Genomic DNA, 16243 nt, shown 5'->3' on the forward strand with positions numbered 1-16243 from the left:
AAAGCAATTGTAGAACAAAAGGACAAAATAGAAAAGACAGTGGGTGATAAAAACAAATACCCTTTTTTGTACCATTCAGGAACATCATATTCTGAAAATCATATGTGTCAGAATGCTGGTTAGAGGGAAAGAAGAATTTGTTATGCCTCAGAAAGACATAGTGCAGAGATCTCAGTCTAAGAGCACAAACCTGTCACCATGAAAGATGAATGTAAGTCCTTGGAACTCAACCTTATCCAAAACCTGTAAATTGTGGGATTGAGGTCCAAGGTGCCTATATATTTTCAGGTGTTTCTGTGACAGAGGCCATGAGACAGAGGCCCTGATGCAAAGTTACCAAAAGTAAATGGACGTCTCTCATGGAGGACTATTCAGTGCACTTTAGGGACTGGAGTTCAAAACTACAAGTTATGCCAATACTTCCTTTTTCCTTAGCTATGGTGAGTTTGTCCCTTCTGCCCTTCTCAGGTAAAATAAGACAAGGTTTGCAATCTTCTTTCAAAGTCCTCTGATAAAGTATAACTGTTAATCAATACACAGAATTTGTTCAAGTTACTGACAGCAGTCTATTGTGAATAATAATATTTCCTTGAATTTTTTACCTTGTTGTTGCTTTCCCACATTGTTAAATACTAGGATGGTAGAAAATAGACGATTTTACCCCTGTAAAAGCTTTCTTGAAGTGTTTGGTTTCAGTCATTTGGGATCTATGCTATTCGTTTTTGCAACCAAGAGGTATCACTTCTCCGTACTGCCCTTCATTAGGTGAATGCACTTGGAAAGCCACCTTCTCATGATTTCTTTTGCTCTAGCTCTGTTAGCACTACCTCGCACAGGAAATTTTGAGGTGGTCACATCTGGAAGCAGAGAAATGCACTTTGTCCTGTAAAGAACTCCCAAAGTGAGATATATGGAAGCATGTGTCCACACCTCAAATACTGTGTTCAGTTTTGGGCTCCTCACTACAAGAAGGACATTGAGGTGCTGGAGCATGTCCAGAGAAGGGCGACGAAGCTGGTCAAGGGACTGGAGCACAAATCTTATGAGGAGCGGCTGAGGGAACTGGGGTTGTTTAACCTGGAGAAGATGAGGCTGAGGGGAGACCTTATTGCTCTCTACAACTACCTCAAAGGAGGCTGTAGTGAGGTGGATGTTGGTCTCTTCTCCCAAGTAACTAGTGAAAGGACAAGAGGATATGGTCTCAATTTGCATCAGGGGAGGTTTAGATTAGATGTGAGGAAAAATTTCTTCACTGAAAGAGTGGTCAGCCATTGGAACAGGCTGCCCAGAGAGGCGATGGAGTCACCATCCCTGGAGGTGTTCAAAAAACATGTAGACATGGCACTTTGGGACATGGTTTAGTAGGCATGGTGGTGGTGGGTCGACGGTTGGACTTGATGATCTTTGAGGTCTTTTCCAGCCTTAAAGATTCTATGATTCTATGATTCTATGCTATAGACCTTTGATGATAATCTATGTGTGAAAAACAAACGGAACATACAGAATGAAGTCATAAGACAGCTGCCAACTCATTAAAATCCAGATAACTGCCAATAGCTACAGGTTAGTTTATTACTTTGTCTAAATCACCATTAAAAGTGGTAGCAAATCTCCAAGCAGCTCTGCAGGGGCTATTGCAGCTTTTGATCCCTGCTGTTCACGGCTGCTTACCTCTGCACAGGTCCGCCGCAAGTGGAACCTTGGTTCTTCCCATTTTTCTGTCCAGCACAGATCAGTTTGTCAAGAGTGATTTAAGATGAACTCCTCCTTGGGCCCTGAAGCAAGGATGATATTTGAATAGGAGGCATGTTTTCATCATAGCCATCTGTGATTCCATCTTCTGGAAAGGTGCAGTTTAAACAGCAGGCTCCACCTAAAGACCCTCTTTAGTACTCCAAATTCTTCTGAAGAAGGATAAACAGAAAGGCAGCTAAAATACTGTCTTCACAGTGAACACTGTCAGCTAGAGATTAGTGTCAGTGACACTGAATTTTTTCATACTTTAAAAATAATAATTCCACAGGTTTTATTTTTAGGTCTGCTGAAAGGCAAAGCAACAACTAAAAAAGCCCTCCACTTTTTATTTCACGTAATTATTGAAATATTTATTTATAAAAAAGAAAATAAAGACATCTTAAGCTTTCTTCTCTATTATTTAATCTAAATTAACAAAACCAGACCAAAGCAACCCCTGCCTGCTGCCCCAGGGTTTAAGATAACAGGTTACACCTAAATCTGAGGCTTAAAGAAGCCCAGCAGAGATAGTCTAGATATTTCTACTACCCCATGAGGTTTTGAAGAAAGCCTACTGCAGCTGCCTGTATAATGGCAACCAGAAATGTCATTCAGCACTTGAAACACTGTATGGGCAGCAGGAATGGCTGAACACTGGAATAGGCTGGCAAGCCTATGGCATCTCTGTCAACAGAGAATTTTAACAAGAAGGCGAAAAAAATATTTGTCCGGAATGACATGTGAGTCTGGCCTTGGGTCAGAAGAAATGGCCTGGATGGCCACGGTTGTTTTTCAGCCTATTTTCAATGATTTTTTTTTTTTTTTTAGTAGAATAATAGATTATTGTTTTTTTGCAAACTTTGTGTTCATGTTGGATCTGACTATGTTTACAATGTGCCCTGCTAGAAAGGTCAGGAAATAGGGCTGGATTTCCTCTACCATGAGAATTCAGTTTCCTGCTATCACATGCTTTATATCATATGATCTTTTTTCATAAGCCTGTTGACAATCGTCATTAAACCAGTTGGTTTTCTTCTTTACCTTCTTCCCTTCGCTACCCATTTAGATACCAATAATACAGAGGTGGCTAAGACAGTTTTCGAATACTTCAGTGCAGAACGCAAGGCTAGCAAGAAGTAAGCTGCCAGCAATAGTACTGAAAGGCCAGTTTTCTGAGTTTCCAGAGAAGGAGGATGTGTGGTAGACTGGTCCCAAATCTGAACGGAAATAGAGTCATTTACCTGTAATGGATTATCTGGATTGTGGGTGAATTTATAGCCATAGGTCAGATTTACTGGTATTCTTAGTTTGAAAGCAGTGCATCACAACCACAGCAGTGCTTGCAGGCTCAGTTTACAGGCAGGTGTAATTTAGTGGATGGGAAATGCTGCCAAAGCATATATCACCCTATTTGTTTGTTTGTTTGTTTATTTATTGCTGGTACACACTGCAGTACAATGCTGTAGAACATTCTTTACAAGGGAAGCAAGAGAAAGGAAGGGTTCACAAGGTTATAACTGTGGTTTAGATCTTCCCTGGGAAGGTATAATACTTAATAAGTTTACCCCAGTTGAGTTCTAGAGAAATCTCTCTGCAAGTCTATAAATCAACAAAAACTATTAACATTTCTGGAGAAATCTAGGACAGACTGTGAATGCAATAGAGAATAATTTTCCTCTTAGAGAATCCTATACATTCTTGGGCAAGATTATCATTCCCCAATAAATTCTGCAGGACTTTTACATAAGAGGACATCATAAAAAGAAGTAATAGGTACATACAGTGCTGGCCATATCAAACCAAGAATAATAATGGGCAGATTTTTTTGAACATATATCCAAACCAAATTCTCTGCTGATGTAAATCATCCTGAATCAACTGAAGCTGATTAATAGTAGGTTAGGAACCCACTCCCAAATTCGATCTTATTGGCTTGGAAAAGATTTGCAATATTTATTTTTCTCCCTAAAGACTGGATTCATGTAAGTTAAATTTTTAAGAAAGGCCAACACACAGAGTTGAAGCTGACATACTGTCTATTTGAAAGACTGGGCATGATCAAATAAAGATTTTATTTATTTATTTATTTAATCCCAGAAGATGAGTTTCAGTGGGTTAAGCCTAAAATATAGCATACTTTTCACAATCTCCTTGTGCCATGCCTTTATTATATCTATAAATTAAGTGGCACTCGAAAAAGATGCTCCCCTGACATCGCAAGACCTCTGACTCTTGAAAATGTTCCTGACCCAATGGGGGAAAGAAAATGAAAAAGTAGAAGCAGCAATATTCAGGTGAATTCACTAGGGCAATGAAGGAGAAACTAACCAATGAATCTGAACTCAACATGAAAAGACAAAAAAGGGGACAAGCCTTGTACCCAAACACATGAGAGTAATCCGTCCTAACAAACCAGGAGTTGCCAAAGGAAGGAGAAGATGAAGATGAGGTGCTGGCAATGGGTCAGGCAATGATTTTGGAAGCACGAATACCAGAGTGTTAGATGAAAGAAAATTCAAAAGCAGTGGGAGTAAAGTATTGGGTCACAGAGGGAAAAAAATGGGCTGAAGAAGAAAGGCACAGGAAAAAACATCTGCAAGCAGCACTAGTGATGGGGGAGAAAAGAAGCAGGAGACACACACCCAGGTGCACCATTGCCAAGCAGCCTGAAATGAAAACCAGCATCATTTGTGTGGTTTTTTTTTTTCTCGCACTCGCTCTTTAGATCAAAAGGAGAGCAGCAATGCAATCTGCTCTTTGCGCAGAGAACTTTCAGCCAAGGGAAGGAGAGTGCACACATTGGAACATCTGTTCCAAGAAGCCACTTGAAAAATAATCTTATAATAGCATGGGGAAAACATCTGTGCAGCATGCACCAGACCACCAGTAGTGCAGCAGTGGAGGAGTAGCAGGGGGAAGGAAGGCAGGAGGGAGTGAGGGAGACAAAGTGGAACAAGATTAGGTCAGGGGCAAGTACCCCAGTGAGGGGCATGACCCACATGTGAAGAAACTGCTCATTTGGTGTCTTTTCTCTTCTAATCCTCAGCAAGAGGCAGACAGATTTCTCACCCACTGAGCTGTGTTTATTGGCAGATATTTCTCAACATGTGCAGCTTTGAAAAATCCCAAACTACAATCAATGTGTTTGAGAGGCTGCATGAAAAGCTCCCTGCCCTTGGCCTCTAGTGTAGCCCCCACCCCTTCTTCCTCAACTTGCTTTATCTCTGCTGATACTGGAATAAACGTTCTGGAAAAACAGTCACTGCTAACTCAGGTGGGGAGGACTAGGAAGCCAAAGCACATTTACACTGTGGGTGAATTTGACCTACTGTGTCTTTAATAAAAGACAGGGCCACTTGTTTTCACCTTCAGTCTCAAAGCAAACAAATTCAGAAAAAAAACACCCTAAACATCACACAAACATGCACGGACATGTGCAGCCTGCAGTATGTTCTTGGCTTCTCCATCTGTTTTATTTCAAGAGAACTGTACTTATATCCACCCCTATGCAAGTGTGAGTAGCCGTCAGGACACTCCTTATCCCCACCTTGTGACACATTTTACAGGAGTTTTCTAAGAAAAACAGTGTCAAATTTACTCAGCCATTGTTTGACTTTAGGTTCTCTAAACAAGAAAAGCCTTCCCAAATGCATATCTTCTTGCTGATAAGAAGAAGAAGGAATCAACAGGTCTTAGACATAAAACCTGCTTATAAAAATATAGGTGATGTGACTAGGTACATAAAATTGAACAGGAAGCTACTAGGAGTTGAAGTACTACCTGTGTAGGTAGGTGTAGACTTCTGTTTCAGCATAGACAGGAGGAAAAGGCCAGTCTCCCTATCCCCCACATAATCAGATTTCACTGTGGGAAAAGTGACAGAGAAATGAGAAAGTCTGAGTTATTTTAGAAGTTAGTTGTTATGTTGAATAAACTAGATACAAAGACACATCAACAGTGGGCAGAAGAAAACATACTGCATATTAGGACAAAGCAAACATCAGGTACCTATCCAGAGAGGCATGCATAGATGGGATATAGGGTAATTAGACTGCTACATTGGAACAGATCCCTGGGAAAAATGACCATAGTTACAGTTAGCAAAGTCTACCATGGAAAGCTCTTCTTTATACCAGTCTTGTCTTAATGCTGCTCTAGATGCCCATCTCTTCTATACCGTGCCTAGAAAGGCAATAAGCAGAGACAAAAGTAGCAAAGACATGCTGGGAAGTTAGGAGGAGGCACTGAGCAAGACAGAGAGGAAGAGAGAGCTTCTCTCCTGATCCCAGACCAATAAAAAACTTAGTAAAGAGGCAAAGTGTGAGAAATCAGCAAACACCCAGGATCCAGACTTTCTTCAGTTTGATTCACAAGGAATCAATCTTATTATGCCCCACTGTCATGTTCCTGGTGCAGGTCTTTCTCATTTCTAGCAATGTTCTGAGAACTTTGTTTCAATGGGAAGATGGGATTTTTCTTTTTTCTTTTGAAATCTCAAAAATGTACAATGGAAGAAAATTATTTTCTTTTCAACTCTGACAGTCATATTAGCTCTCAAAATGGTTTTATCACTTTAGCTTCCACATGCCAATGCAAACTAATGTATCATAAGCTTAAACAACGATAGAAGGAATACACCAAAAGAAAGCTGCCCTGGTTTGATTATATTGGCCTAAAACATACTTTCAGTTAGGCAGGTATAACTTGCTATGGAAATCAGGGCTTTGATTAAAAGCAGTGTCACTCCCATCTTTTCTTCTGTGGGCCACAAATCCTGTGAACTGAGGTCATTTCCAGATAAGGCATGTGGGAGGGGGAGTCAGAGGAAATGAAACCAGATATATAGGTGGGGACACACGATAAGGGTGTTGTAGGTAAAGATGAACAGCTTGAATTTGACATGGCAAGTGAAGGGAATCCATGGAGTGCTAATGTGTGGGAGGAAATGAATATGACTTTAGCAGAAACTTTTAGGACAGATGTGAAGGAGAGAACAGAGGAACCATGGGGCCAGACAGGAGAAGCTTAACAGTAACCAAAGAAAAAAATGAGTCACTAACAGCAACCTATTTGGGGAGTTTCTGCTTTTCTCTCTCATGGACAAGTCAAAATTTAAGTAGGCTGCTAGGTGTTATATGAGGTCTAAACCTGTAACAGCTCCAGAACTAATTTTATGTCACAGTGTATTGTAATTGAGCGATGGGTTTTCAAAGAGAGAGCATCATGCAAGGCTGTATCTCCCCTATTCCATAATCTCATTCATCTGCATGGTTATCAACTGGAACATCATCCAAAAGATCAATATTCAGAACACTCTCCCCCTCTTTTAATTAGCAGAAGTATCAGAAATCCCACTCTTTAATCCCTTGATTGGGAAGCATTTGCTCAGGGTGAGTGACATAATATATTTCACTAGCATTAGTGTTATGCCTGTTTTTCTCTAACCCTGAAAAAGCCTTCCATTAATCTAGGATAATGACAGATATTCCATGGAATCAACATTCGACAAGCTTCTTGCACAATACCTCTAATGCAAGCTGGGCTTTGGCATGCTAGGCATGATTACCTGCTTGAGTAAACAAACACTTCTCCAACTCCTTTGCATGCTAAAAGAACTTATATCAAAACGTGGATCCACAACATGCTCCTGTTGGAGCAAGTCCAGAGGAGGGCCATGAAGATGATCAGAGGGCTGGAGCACCTCTCCTATGAGGACAGGCTGAGAGAGTTGGGGGTTGTTCAGCCTGGAGAAAAGAAGGCTCCGGGGAGATCTAATTGCGGCTTACCAGTACCTGAAGGGGCCTACGAAGAAGGTGGTGAGGGACTGTTTATGAGGGAGTGTAGTGACAGGACAAGGGGTAATGGGTTTAAGCTGAAGGAGGGTTGATTTAGATTAGATGTTAGAAAGAAATTCTTTACTGTGAGAGTGGTGAGGCACTGGAACAAGTTGTCCAAAGAGGCTGTAAATGTCCCCTCCCTGGAAGTGTTCAAGGCCAGGTTGGACAACGTGGTCTAGTAGAGGGTGTCCCTGCCCATGGCAGGGGTGTTGGAACTAGATGTTCTTTGAGGTCTCTTCCAACCTAAACCATTCTATGATACTATGATCCTTCAAATCTTGGTAGAGAGTCTTATTTTCAGACTAGTCTTGAGAGAGATTCCTCATTTATTGAAAATCTACTGAATGTTCTTGAAATTAGTTTCTCTTACGTTGAAGGTGAACTTGCTTCCCTTCTGAAGCAGTATCTGTTTCCATAGCTCCTTTAGATTTATGTGCAACAATAACACATTGTAAAGGTGTTACAGTTACTTGTGTAACACATTTAATGTAAAACAGAAAAGAAAAACATGGAAAGGTAAAGCTACCATTAGCACACATCTTTGTTCCATAGGCAGAGGTACGTCTCCCTGATAGCACAGCTAACTTTGCTTGTTCACGGATGCATGCCTCAAAATTCATCAATACTTTGTCCACACAAGCAAGGCAAGTAACTTGCCTGCTGACATGTATTTAGAGTTGTCTCTACCTAAACATGATGAGCACCACGGTGTTCACTAACCAGTATCTTCTTTGCATAAGTTGTGAAGTCCTTTACTGCCTTTTTCCCCAACCAGGCAAAATCTGTTTTTTATCCCCAGGGATACAGGGAATAGCAGCAAAAGTAATGCATTACTGGGTTGTGGGTTTTTTTTTAGATTCCCTTTCTTCTATCTTTAAATGGAGTCAGAGGACAGAAGTTGAGTAGAATGTTTTTACCATTAGCTTACTGCAGCATAAATAAAATTGCTTCTGAAAAATAAAATTTTTGTTGATTAACAAAAAAAAATAATGTTGTAACCCCAGCAAATCTATCAAACTTACGTTCCATACAGGTCTTCTACTTTTTGAAATGGTAAGGTAGAGGATCCTGGAAAAGTATGCAGTTCTGAATGGGACTTATTGAAGAACAATTTTTAATTTATTCACTCAGACATTCATTCATTCATTTTTTGAAGCTTCTCAGACTATTCTCATGGATTAGAGAGCTGTAAATTTTCACAGACATGCTACATTTGATTGTAAAAAAAAAATAGATCGAATGAGTTTAAAACAGAATACAGCCTTCTATTCCTGCATTATGATCACAAAAACCTGGACCAGCTTATGAGATTCTGGAACCACTTTAAATAATCTCCTGTGTGTGAAGAGAGACTACAGACTCATCTAGAGGAGATGAAGATAGCAGATTCAGAGCACTACAGTTCACTAGGTGGCACTTATCTTTAAATATCCTTGCACTCCAATTTCATTTGAGCTGAAGAAGATGGGTAATGGGTTGTAAGGCTGTGATCATACTCCAGAACCCTGACCTCTACAACCTACCACCGAGTTTGCCTGCCTGTGGAAAAGACTGTAGGCACACGTAAGAGCTGACCCTGAGCCCAGGGAGCTAGGTATGAGTGTCTGTCTTCTGAGAATCTCAAATGCAAATAGCACGTTTTTGCAATTATGAGGGGCGGAGAAGGAGTCAGCTTTAGTGATGTTGTTGTGAATATTATAAGACTTGTTCCTCACTCAAGGAGTTCAAGGAGGAGTCAGAAAACAAGAAGCAAAATGGTAGTGAGGGAGGTCCCAGTGCTAATGAAGACTTAAGCAGCGTGTAGGAACAACAGCCTAAGAATCCCTTTGGTTATGGTGACAGGAGTGAAGAGAGGAATAAAATCTCATTCTAGCAAAATAAAGATTTTTTTCTGATCCTGTGAAATGATTATGTGTCACTAGAAGAATAATTTCCAGTGAGTGAAGCAATGTGGAGACCTGTCTCTGAATGACAATAGGTCTCTGTGCAGTCATGGAGTGACCAAAGGGTCTATGCAGTTGGATCGACAGTTCTTGGAAGATATAATTTTGATTTCAGTGGTTCAATACCAAAGACTTCCTACTGTTCCTACTGATTTTGTATCATCACAGGAGCCCACTGCCATATATCCGGGTTGAGTTATTGATACAAACGTACATCTGAACCTCTTCCAGAACAATATGGCTACAGCTGCACTAGCAAATAAAACACCCCAGGGACCATCTTCTGGCCTTTAGAACAAGTGGCAAGTTGTCAAAAGCAAACTTGTGCCCTCATAGCTACACTCCATACCTATCAAAACAAGGTGGTCTTACCCATATTGTTTTCTAGGAACATTCCCTGGCCCTTATTATCCCCTGAACCATAACTGAGTACTTCTTTGGAGACTACTAGTTGGCATGCATCAAAACTGTGCAAAGGTGTGGTGCTATCAGCTAAACACTGTGGATTGTAAGAGAATGGTAGTCAAATCCTAAATCACAGCCTTTTACAGTACACTTCTATAGATGTAGCCTGTGGGACTGCTAAGTCACGGAAGATAAAAAGCAAGTAAGAAACAAGAGACATTTATTTGAAGACTTTGGATTGAATTATCTTCCTTGAACTCCCCATGCACTCTACTGCACCAAAGGAAAACTACTCAGACATTAATGAGAAAAAAGACCTTCCAAGCATGGAATCCTTGCCTTCTGAGATGTCCCACTGGTGTCTGAATTTGTCCTCGTGAATTTCCAGTTAAGATCAAGAGACTGCACTCAAGATCTTTTCTAGCTGAGGAAGTGAAGGACTTGGAGGTAGCAGAATCTCCAGAATAAGAGATTCTTGCTGACAATAAGGAATTGTATTCCTGACAACAAGGATTCTTCCTGACATGTTCCCTCAACACATGTGATGGGAGGTGCAAGCACAAAGACCTTGTCACAAAAAAGCCATGTGAGATAGGGGACTAAACTGTTCTGATGCAGAGACCTAAAAGGCTATTGGAAGCCACGTGGCTTAACTCAAGCTGAAAATCTCTTTTCCCTGTTTGCCAAGAGGGAAGTTCTTGGCAACAGAAAAAGCCCAGGAAAACAAAGAAAATTGCTAAGTAACTAATGAACAAACTAACAAGCAAAATGACAGGAAAATGATCACAAGGCCAAAAACATTGCAGCCTGTGATGAGAGCACAGCTACATCTGAAGCCAAAGGCAGTTAAAGCAAACCAAGAAAGAAGAAGCTTGCACCACTCTTCATGACTTCAGTGCAGAGCACAAATAGAAATAGGGCGTATATATGCTGTTTGGGCACTCCAAAGGCAAAAAGTACCTTGGCTTGAGAGCACAAGGCACTTCGTCATCCCACAGTAGATATACACACATGGACCAACACTGGAAGGAGAAATATGGTGTTTTACTATAATAGGAAAAGACTGAGTTCTCACTCTAAGTGTAAAACAGAATGCAACCTTAAATATGGTCTCACAGTGGCTCTACCATAATTGCTAGTTCCCTGCTGTGTTCCCTATACAACAGGTCTAGTACTGACATCTGGTACTAATTTAGGGTTCATCTGCTCTACAAAAACAAACATATTGTGGGGCCTCGTTACAGCATGCTTGTCCCTCAACTTGGTTAAACCACGTTCCATCTTGTAAAGTAGATGTGACATAAGTGTTTGCATTTTGGCCCTGAACCACACTACAGATGTTGCAATGTTCAAGAGCCTGAAGTGGCTTAAACTGCAATGCTGGGGATCTACTAGGAAGCAGCAGCAATTCCAGGTCCTTAAAGAGAGTAGCATTAACCCTTCCCCCCCACACCGTGAGAATACTCCCATGTTGTTAAATATACTTATCAGCATGACTCTAACACGAGGTAGGTTAATTAATTAACTAAATAGCTGTGGCTATTTGATATCAAGTTAGAAAGTTTTATGGGAAGTTATTTTGACCCTGTACACGTACACATTTGCCATTTATATGTGAAAGGTTATATACAGAATTCTCAGGCAAGAGGGACATGGATATCGAGAACTTTCTCCATTTGTTCACATAGCCAAATACATACATTCATTTGGGTTTAAACACAAAACAAATGAGATTTGGGGCCAAATGAGGGGCTGCATGAAATGTGCAAAACTTCATAGAAAGTACCTGAGGTACACCCACCTGCCTTAGCAAAGGATTTATCCTAAATGCCTTTTTGAGTAATCAGAAAATTAATTAAGATTTCATTCTAGGATATTTCAGTGTGTACATCCCCACTTACTGCTCCAGGGACTGCATGCTGACAAAGCTGCTCCAGTTCCAGCTATTGCAGAAACTTCTCACGCTCTGCATGCTGTTCATTCTCATGTGGCATTCTCTTTCACTTTTTTTGCTCCAGCTACTGTTTCTCTTGCCAATAAAGATTAGCATAACCTTCAAGAAAATCTGGCAGAAGGTCACGGTCATTTCAGGGAGAAGTAAACAGAGTGAGAAAAGCATAGAAAGGGATTACTAGAAGAGTGCAAGAACTCTTTGCCCACTATGTATAGGTCATGCTGTCAAGCAAAAATATATTGGTATTTAACTCAGTCAAAACTTACATAAACTCTGCTAGACATCTGAGAAGTTGCATGGATCTGGAATTCAAGACTGTATTGGACCTTAAAAATACTCACAACCTACTGTCTCTTTCTCAACACAGATTGTTTTTCCATTACTTGGGGGGTAAGCAGCAGAAGAAATAACTTGTAAATATTTGGAATGTTTCTATTTGTAATTTTAAAATCAATACATATCTCTTGTTATTCTCCATAGGGTCTTTCTCTGCCTCTTATGTAACTGGTAAAGCAGATTTTTTTTTCCTTTAAGAAAAAAGAAGTTGATCATATCAGTCCAGGGCTTTTTCCAAAAAACCTGGAGGGAGTGAGGTTTCCATATACCAGGGCCAAAATACAGATGTTTGGCCTAAAATTGGTTTTATTATTTTTATTTTGGATTTTGGAAAAACAAGCACACAAGTCTCCACAAAAGTGCACAAGTACATGTGTTCTCTCTATTACACTGGAAGAAAATGTAGCAAATGAAAAGGACAAAATGAGCAGGCCTGCTTTCTCTAAGCAGAGATCTCAGAAATGGAAAAACCAAGCAGGCAGAAAACAAGTGTAATGAAGGGACTCTGACCCCACAAGAATGTCCATTTTTTCCAAATGAACCAAACGGTCTAATAAAGGATATTACCTTCCTTATAAATCTTGCCTTGCAGAAAACAAAGGCATAATGATTTCAAAATGCTTCTACAACAAGGAGCAGAACCAGGCTGTAGAGCAGCCAGGGCAGCAAACAGGGAGAGACCAAAGGTGAAGTTTAGGCGGCATATCATCATGAGAGGAAAGAGCTGAATATATGGCCCAGTAAAATCGTCCTGTTTGGATCTTTTACGAACAATTACAGGAATGTATCATTGATTCTCATGCATACCATCTGAGGTGTGTGATCTTCATCTGGTGTTTGAACTTTGCTGACAATTCTTGACACAGGATGGGACTGACTTAAATGATGAATAAAAGTTAGCTAATACAGACACTGTGAAGTATAAATAGAGGAGCTAGCAGCAGAGTTTCCATCAGAATTTGCAGAATAGTGTTTATAAGCTCTGCTGTATACATGTGGTTTTGCTATAGCAACAAAGATGAACAGTCATAATTTTCTAAGACCAGCACCACATCTAGTATTATCTGTATCCTGCCTTGTGAAGTGAAATGATTTAACCTCTGTGTGAGATTCAGTCTGGTAGTCAAAACAGGGAAGAAGTCTGTGTGACTGAAGTTCTTATACTGTGCATATATGGGATTTCCTAGTGGATCAGCTGGGTCAAAATCACAGCAGATCTTCCAGTCTTCCAATGAAAAGTAACTAAGTCAAGTGACAAAACACTAAGATTAGTCTGTTCTCGCTGCCAATTTTAAGAGTGTCTAGATTCTATTGTCCCAGCTGGAAGCATCAAATAACTACCTGATACTGAGTAAGACATCAGAAAAGACCAGCCTGTAAGAACTAATCTATTAGTTTAGCAGAGGAAAATTCAGAGAGATGATGTTCAGCTCAAACCAGGCTACTCAGAAGTGTCCCAGAAGTATCTTGGGCATGTGCCTAGGATGTATTCTACAATACACCACAGGCAGCAGGATGACTTCTCCCATCCAAAAGGAAGCACTAAAGGCAATTAAAAAGCTTTGAATATTTATTTGTTTCAGGTGATTTTCAGCCACTAACAACATTCATCAACCAGGGAGCTGAGAAAAGCTTAAAAAAGCTAACATAGCTGATACTTTAGAAATATTAAGCTGTTTTTAAAGTAAGACTAAAAGCAGGCAGAAGATAATAGAGTTCAATAGTATGGGTGGTAGATGAAGTAAGGGAAGATTTTGGTTCAATAAACCAGCAAGGTAACCTCTAAGGAAATAAAAAAAAAATCACATGGTTTTATGGCCTTCATCTCAGCAAAATACGTACCAGTCTTCTGGTTGACAGATGAAGTAGTCAGGAAGACTTAATCTACTCAAACTACATGAAAGGAGAGAATCACCATGACAGAATAAGACATACATATCCAACCACATAAGCCAACTAAAAGCATTGTTTTTTATGACAAACCAGAAAAGCAAAGAAGTACGCTGAGAGGTATTATGACTACTGTTGTGTGGAGCCTGGAGAGTCAATAAGAGTAGTTGGAAGTGGTCATGTAGGAGAAGAGTAATTATGTGATTAGTAATAAAGAAACTTGATGGGCTATGTCCTATGGGTTTTGGAGGATTGCGTTTCATGTCTAATGTGTTCTATAAAAGCTACAGTGGAAAACTGGGTCAGATGGTGGTGATATTTTGCATTCAATATTCTGTAACACGATTAGAAAGTCATAGATGACTGAGCGGACTCCTCAGTGTTTGTGGTTAAAGTATTAATTAGTTAAACAAACAAAATCAAACTAGGAGGTATCTGTAACAGACTACCACATTTCATAAAAATATAGGACAAACTTCACCTCAGAAAATCTGTTTATTTAGAGCAGAAAGTAAAACTTTGCTACCATAAGTGTCTTTCATCCTGCAGATCATTTTCTCAGTCTACACAGCCAGTAATACAACTTCAGAAATTTCTAAAAATAATAGATTTTTTTTTTCTTAACACAGAAATCCTTCATGGGATATCAAGTAACTCAGTAATGTCTATTATCAATTACTCACCATAATGGACCTCATTATGATAAATAAGGAACAGTTAATGGCTTTTATAAAAATTGAAAAATTGAAAAATTGCCTACTGAAATGAGATTTGATTTATTCAATGCAAACAGGATATGTCGCCAACCTGAAATATCTCTGGTTGGATGTTTAAAAACCTGCAGGTTTTGAAACTTAGAGGAACAGCTGAGATTAGAGTTGGGAACATGCATTTAACTGAAGAAGTGCTAAAACAATTGGGAATTTTTCAGGAACATCTTGCTGGATGACCAAGAAGCCAAGATTCCTCAGATTCAAAAAAAATATACTTGATCCAAGAAGATATATTTCTTGGTGAAAGCAATGACAGAAATTGTATATTTACACCCATATACGTACACAAGCATATAGTACATGTGCACATGTAATTGTTTGTGCAAGTAGAGAGGGAATTAAAAACCAATGAAATGAGAATGATAATAAAGTACAAATAGAAATAGGCAGGTAATGAAGTCAGTAAGTCAAATGAATAAATGAGTAATCATAAATCAACAAATTTTAAATAGTAAGGCATTTAAAAACATTCCAGAAGCAATAAACTCAGTGAATTAATTATAAATCAATAGCTAGATTCTGACAGCAAGATAGTGAAGTGTGCTCAAGTAAAAGCAGAAGTGTTCTCTAGGTATTCCAGTGGCATTTGGAATGAATCAAGTTATGTATCTACTCCTTAAGGTATTACTGATAGATGTTACACCATGAGTAACAAAGGAGGATATGGTGTAGTCACTGTGACAATTAAACATTTATAAAACCACAGACTCAGACATCTTAGGTTCAAGTGTCTTAAATAAATTAGCTGAGGAAACCTCTAAGTTCCTGATATAATTTTCTGGCAAACATTGGAGAGCACTAGAAAAATTCCATAAGATTGGAAAATTGTCAACATAGTCATGAAGAGTTTTGTAGTAAATCTTCATCATTCTGAACAAAAACCTGAAATTTACTAAGGCAAAATGCTGACTATTTTGAAGGTCATCTAAGATGCAAAATGTGAACAGCAGACACCTGAATAGTGGCACTAAAGAAATTAATTATTTGGCCTTAGAAGACAAAATCAAGTGAAAGAATCTCACTGATAAAGTGTTACAAAGATAAGCAAAATAATCATATAACCTTTATAATGTTGCTGGTGAAAATAGCTTCATTAAAACAAAAATTGGAAATTCACATCTTAGTATTATAGGGCAGTCAAAGACAGTTACCTTGATTTTGAAAAAAGGAAACAGTCTCTTTCAGAAAGAAATTGTGACTCCAATAATTGCATAATATAGTCATAGATATTTGTCATGAATTAATCCAATAAGTTGTCCTGTTTCTTTCCACCACTGCCTCTTAGAAAATTTAATGGTAAGTTTCAATAATCTAAGCAACTTCCAACTGAAAGGGAAGATAATAATTGATAGTAAATCAGATCAAACAACA

At 39.2% G+C, this 16243-nt stretch overlaps 1 long non-coding RNA gene across 1 annotated transcript in view; it reads right to left on the reverse strand.

The window, feature by feature from the left end:
- Positions 1-424: 424 nt before the first annotated feature.
- The window catches only part of LOC142602073 (uncharacterized), a 99618-nt gene continuing 83799 nt past the window's right edge, over positions 425-16243 (reverse strand). Inside the window, exons 3-4 of the long non-coding RNA XR_012835739.1 lie at positions 1672-1775; positions 425-522 (exon numbers count right to left, since the gene is read on the reverse strand). This is a non-coding gene — a long non-coding RNA (uncharacterized LOC142602073). The remainder of the gene's footprint in view (positions 523-1671; positions 1776-16243) is intronic.

This window comes from Balearica regulorum, chromosome 1 (assembly GCF_011004875.1).
Source record: "Balearica regulorum gibbericeps isolate bBalReg1 chromosome 1, bBalReg1.pri, whole genome shotgun sequence".
Taxonomy (NCBI): Eukaryota; Metazoa; Chordata; class Aves; order Gruiformes; family Gruidae; genus Balearica; species Balearica regulorum.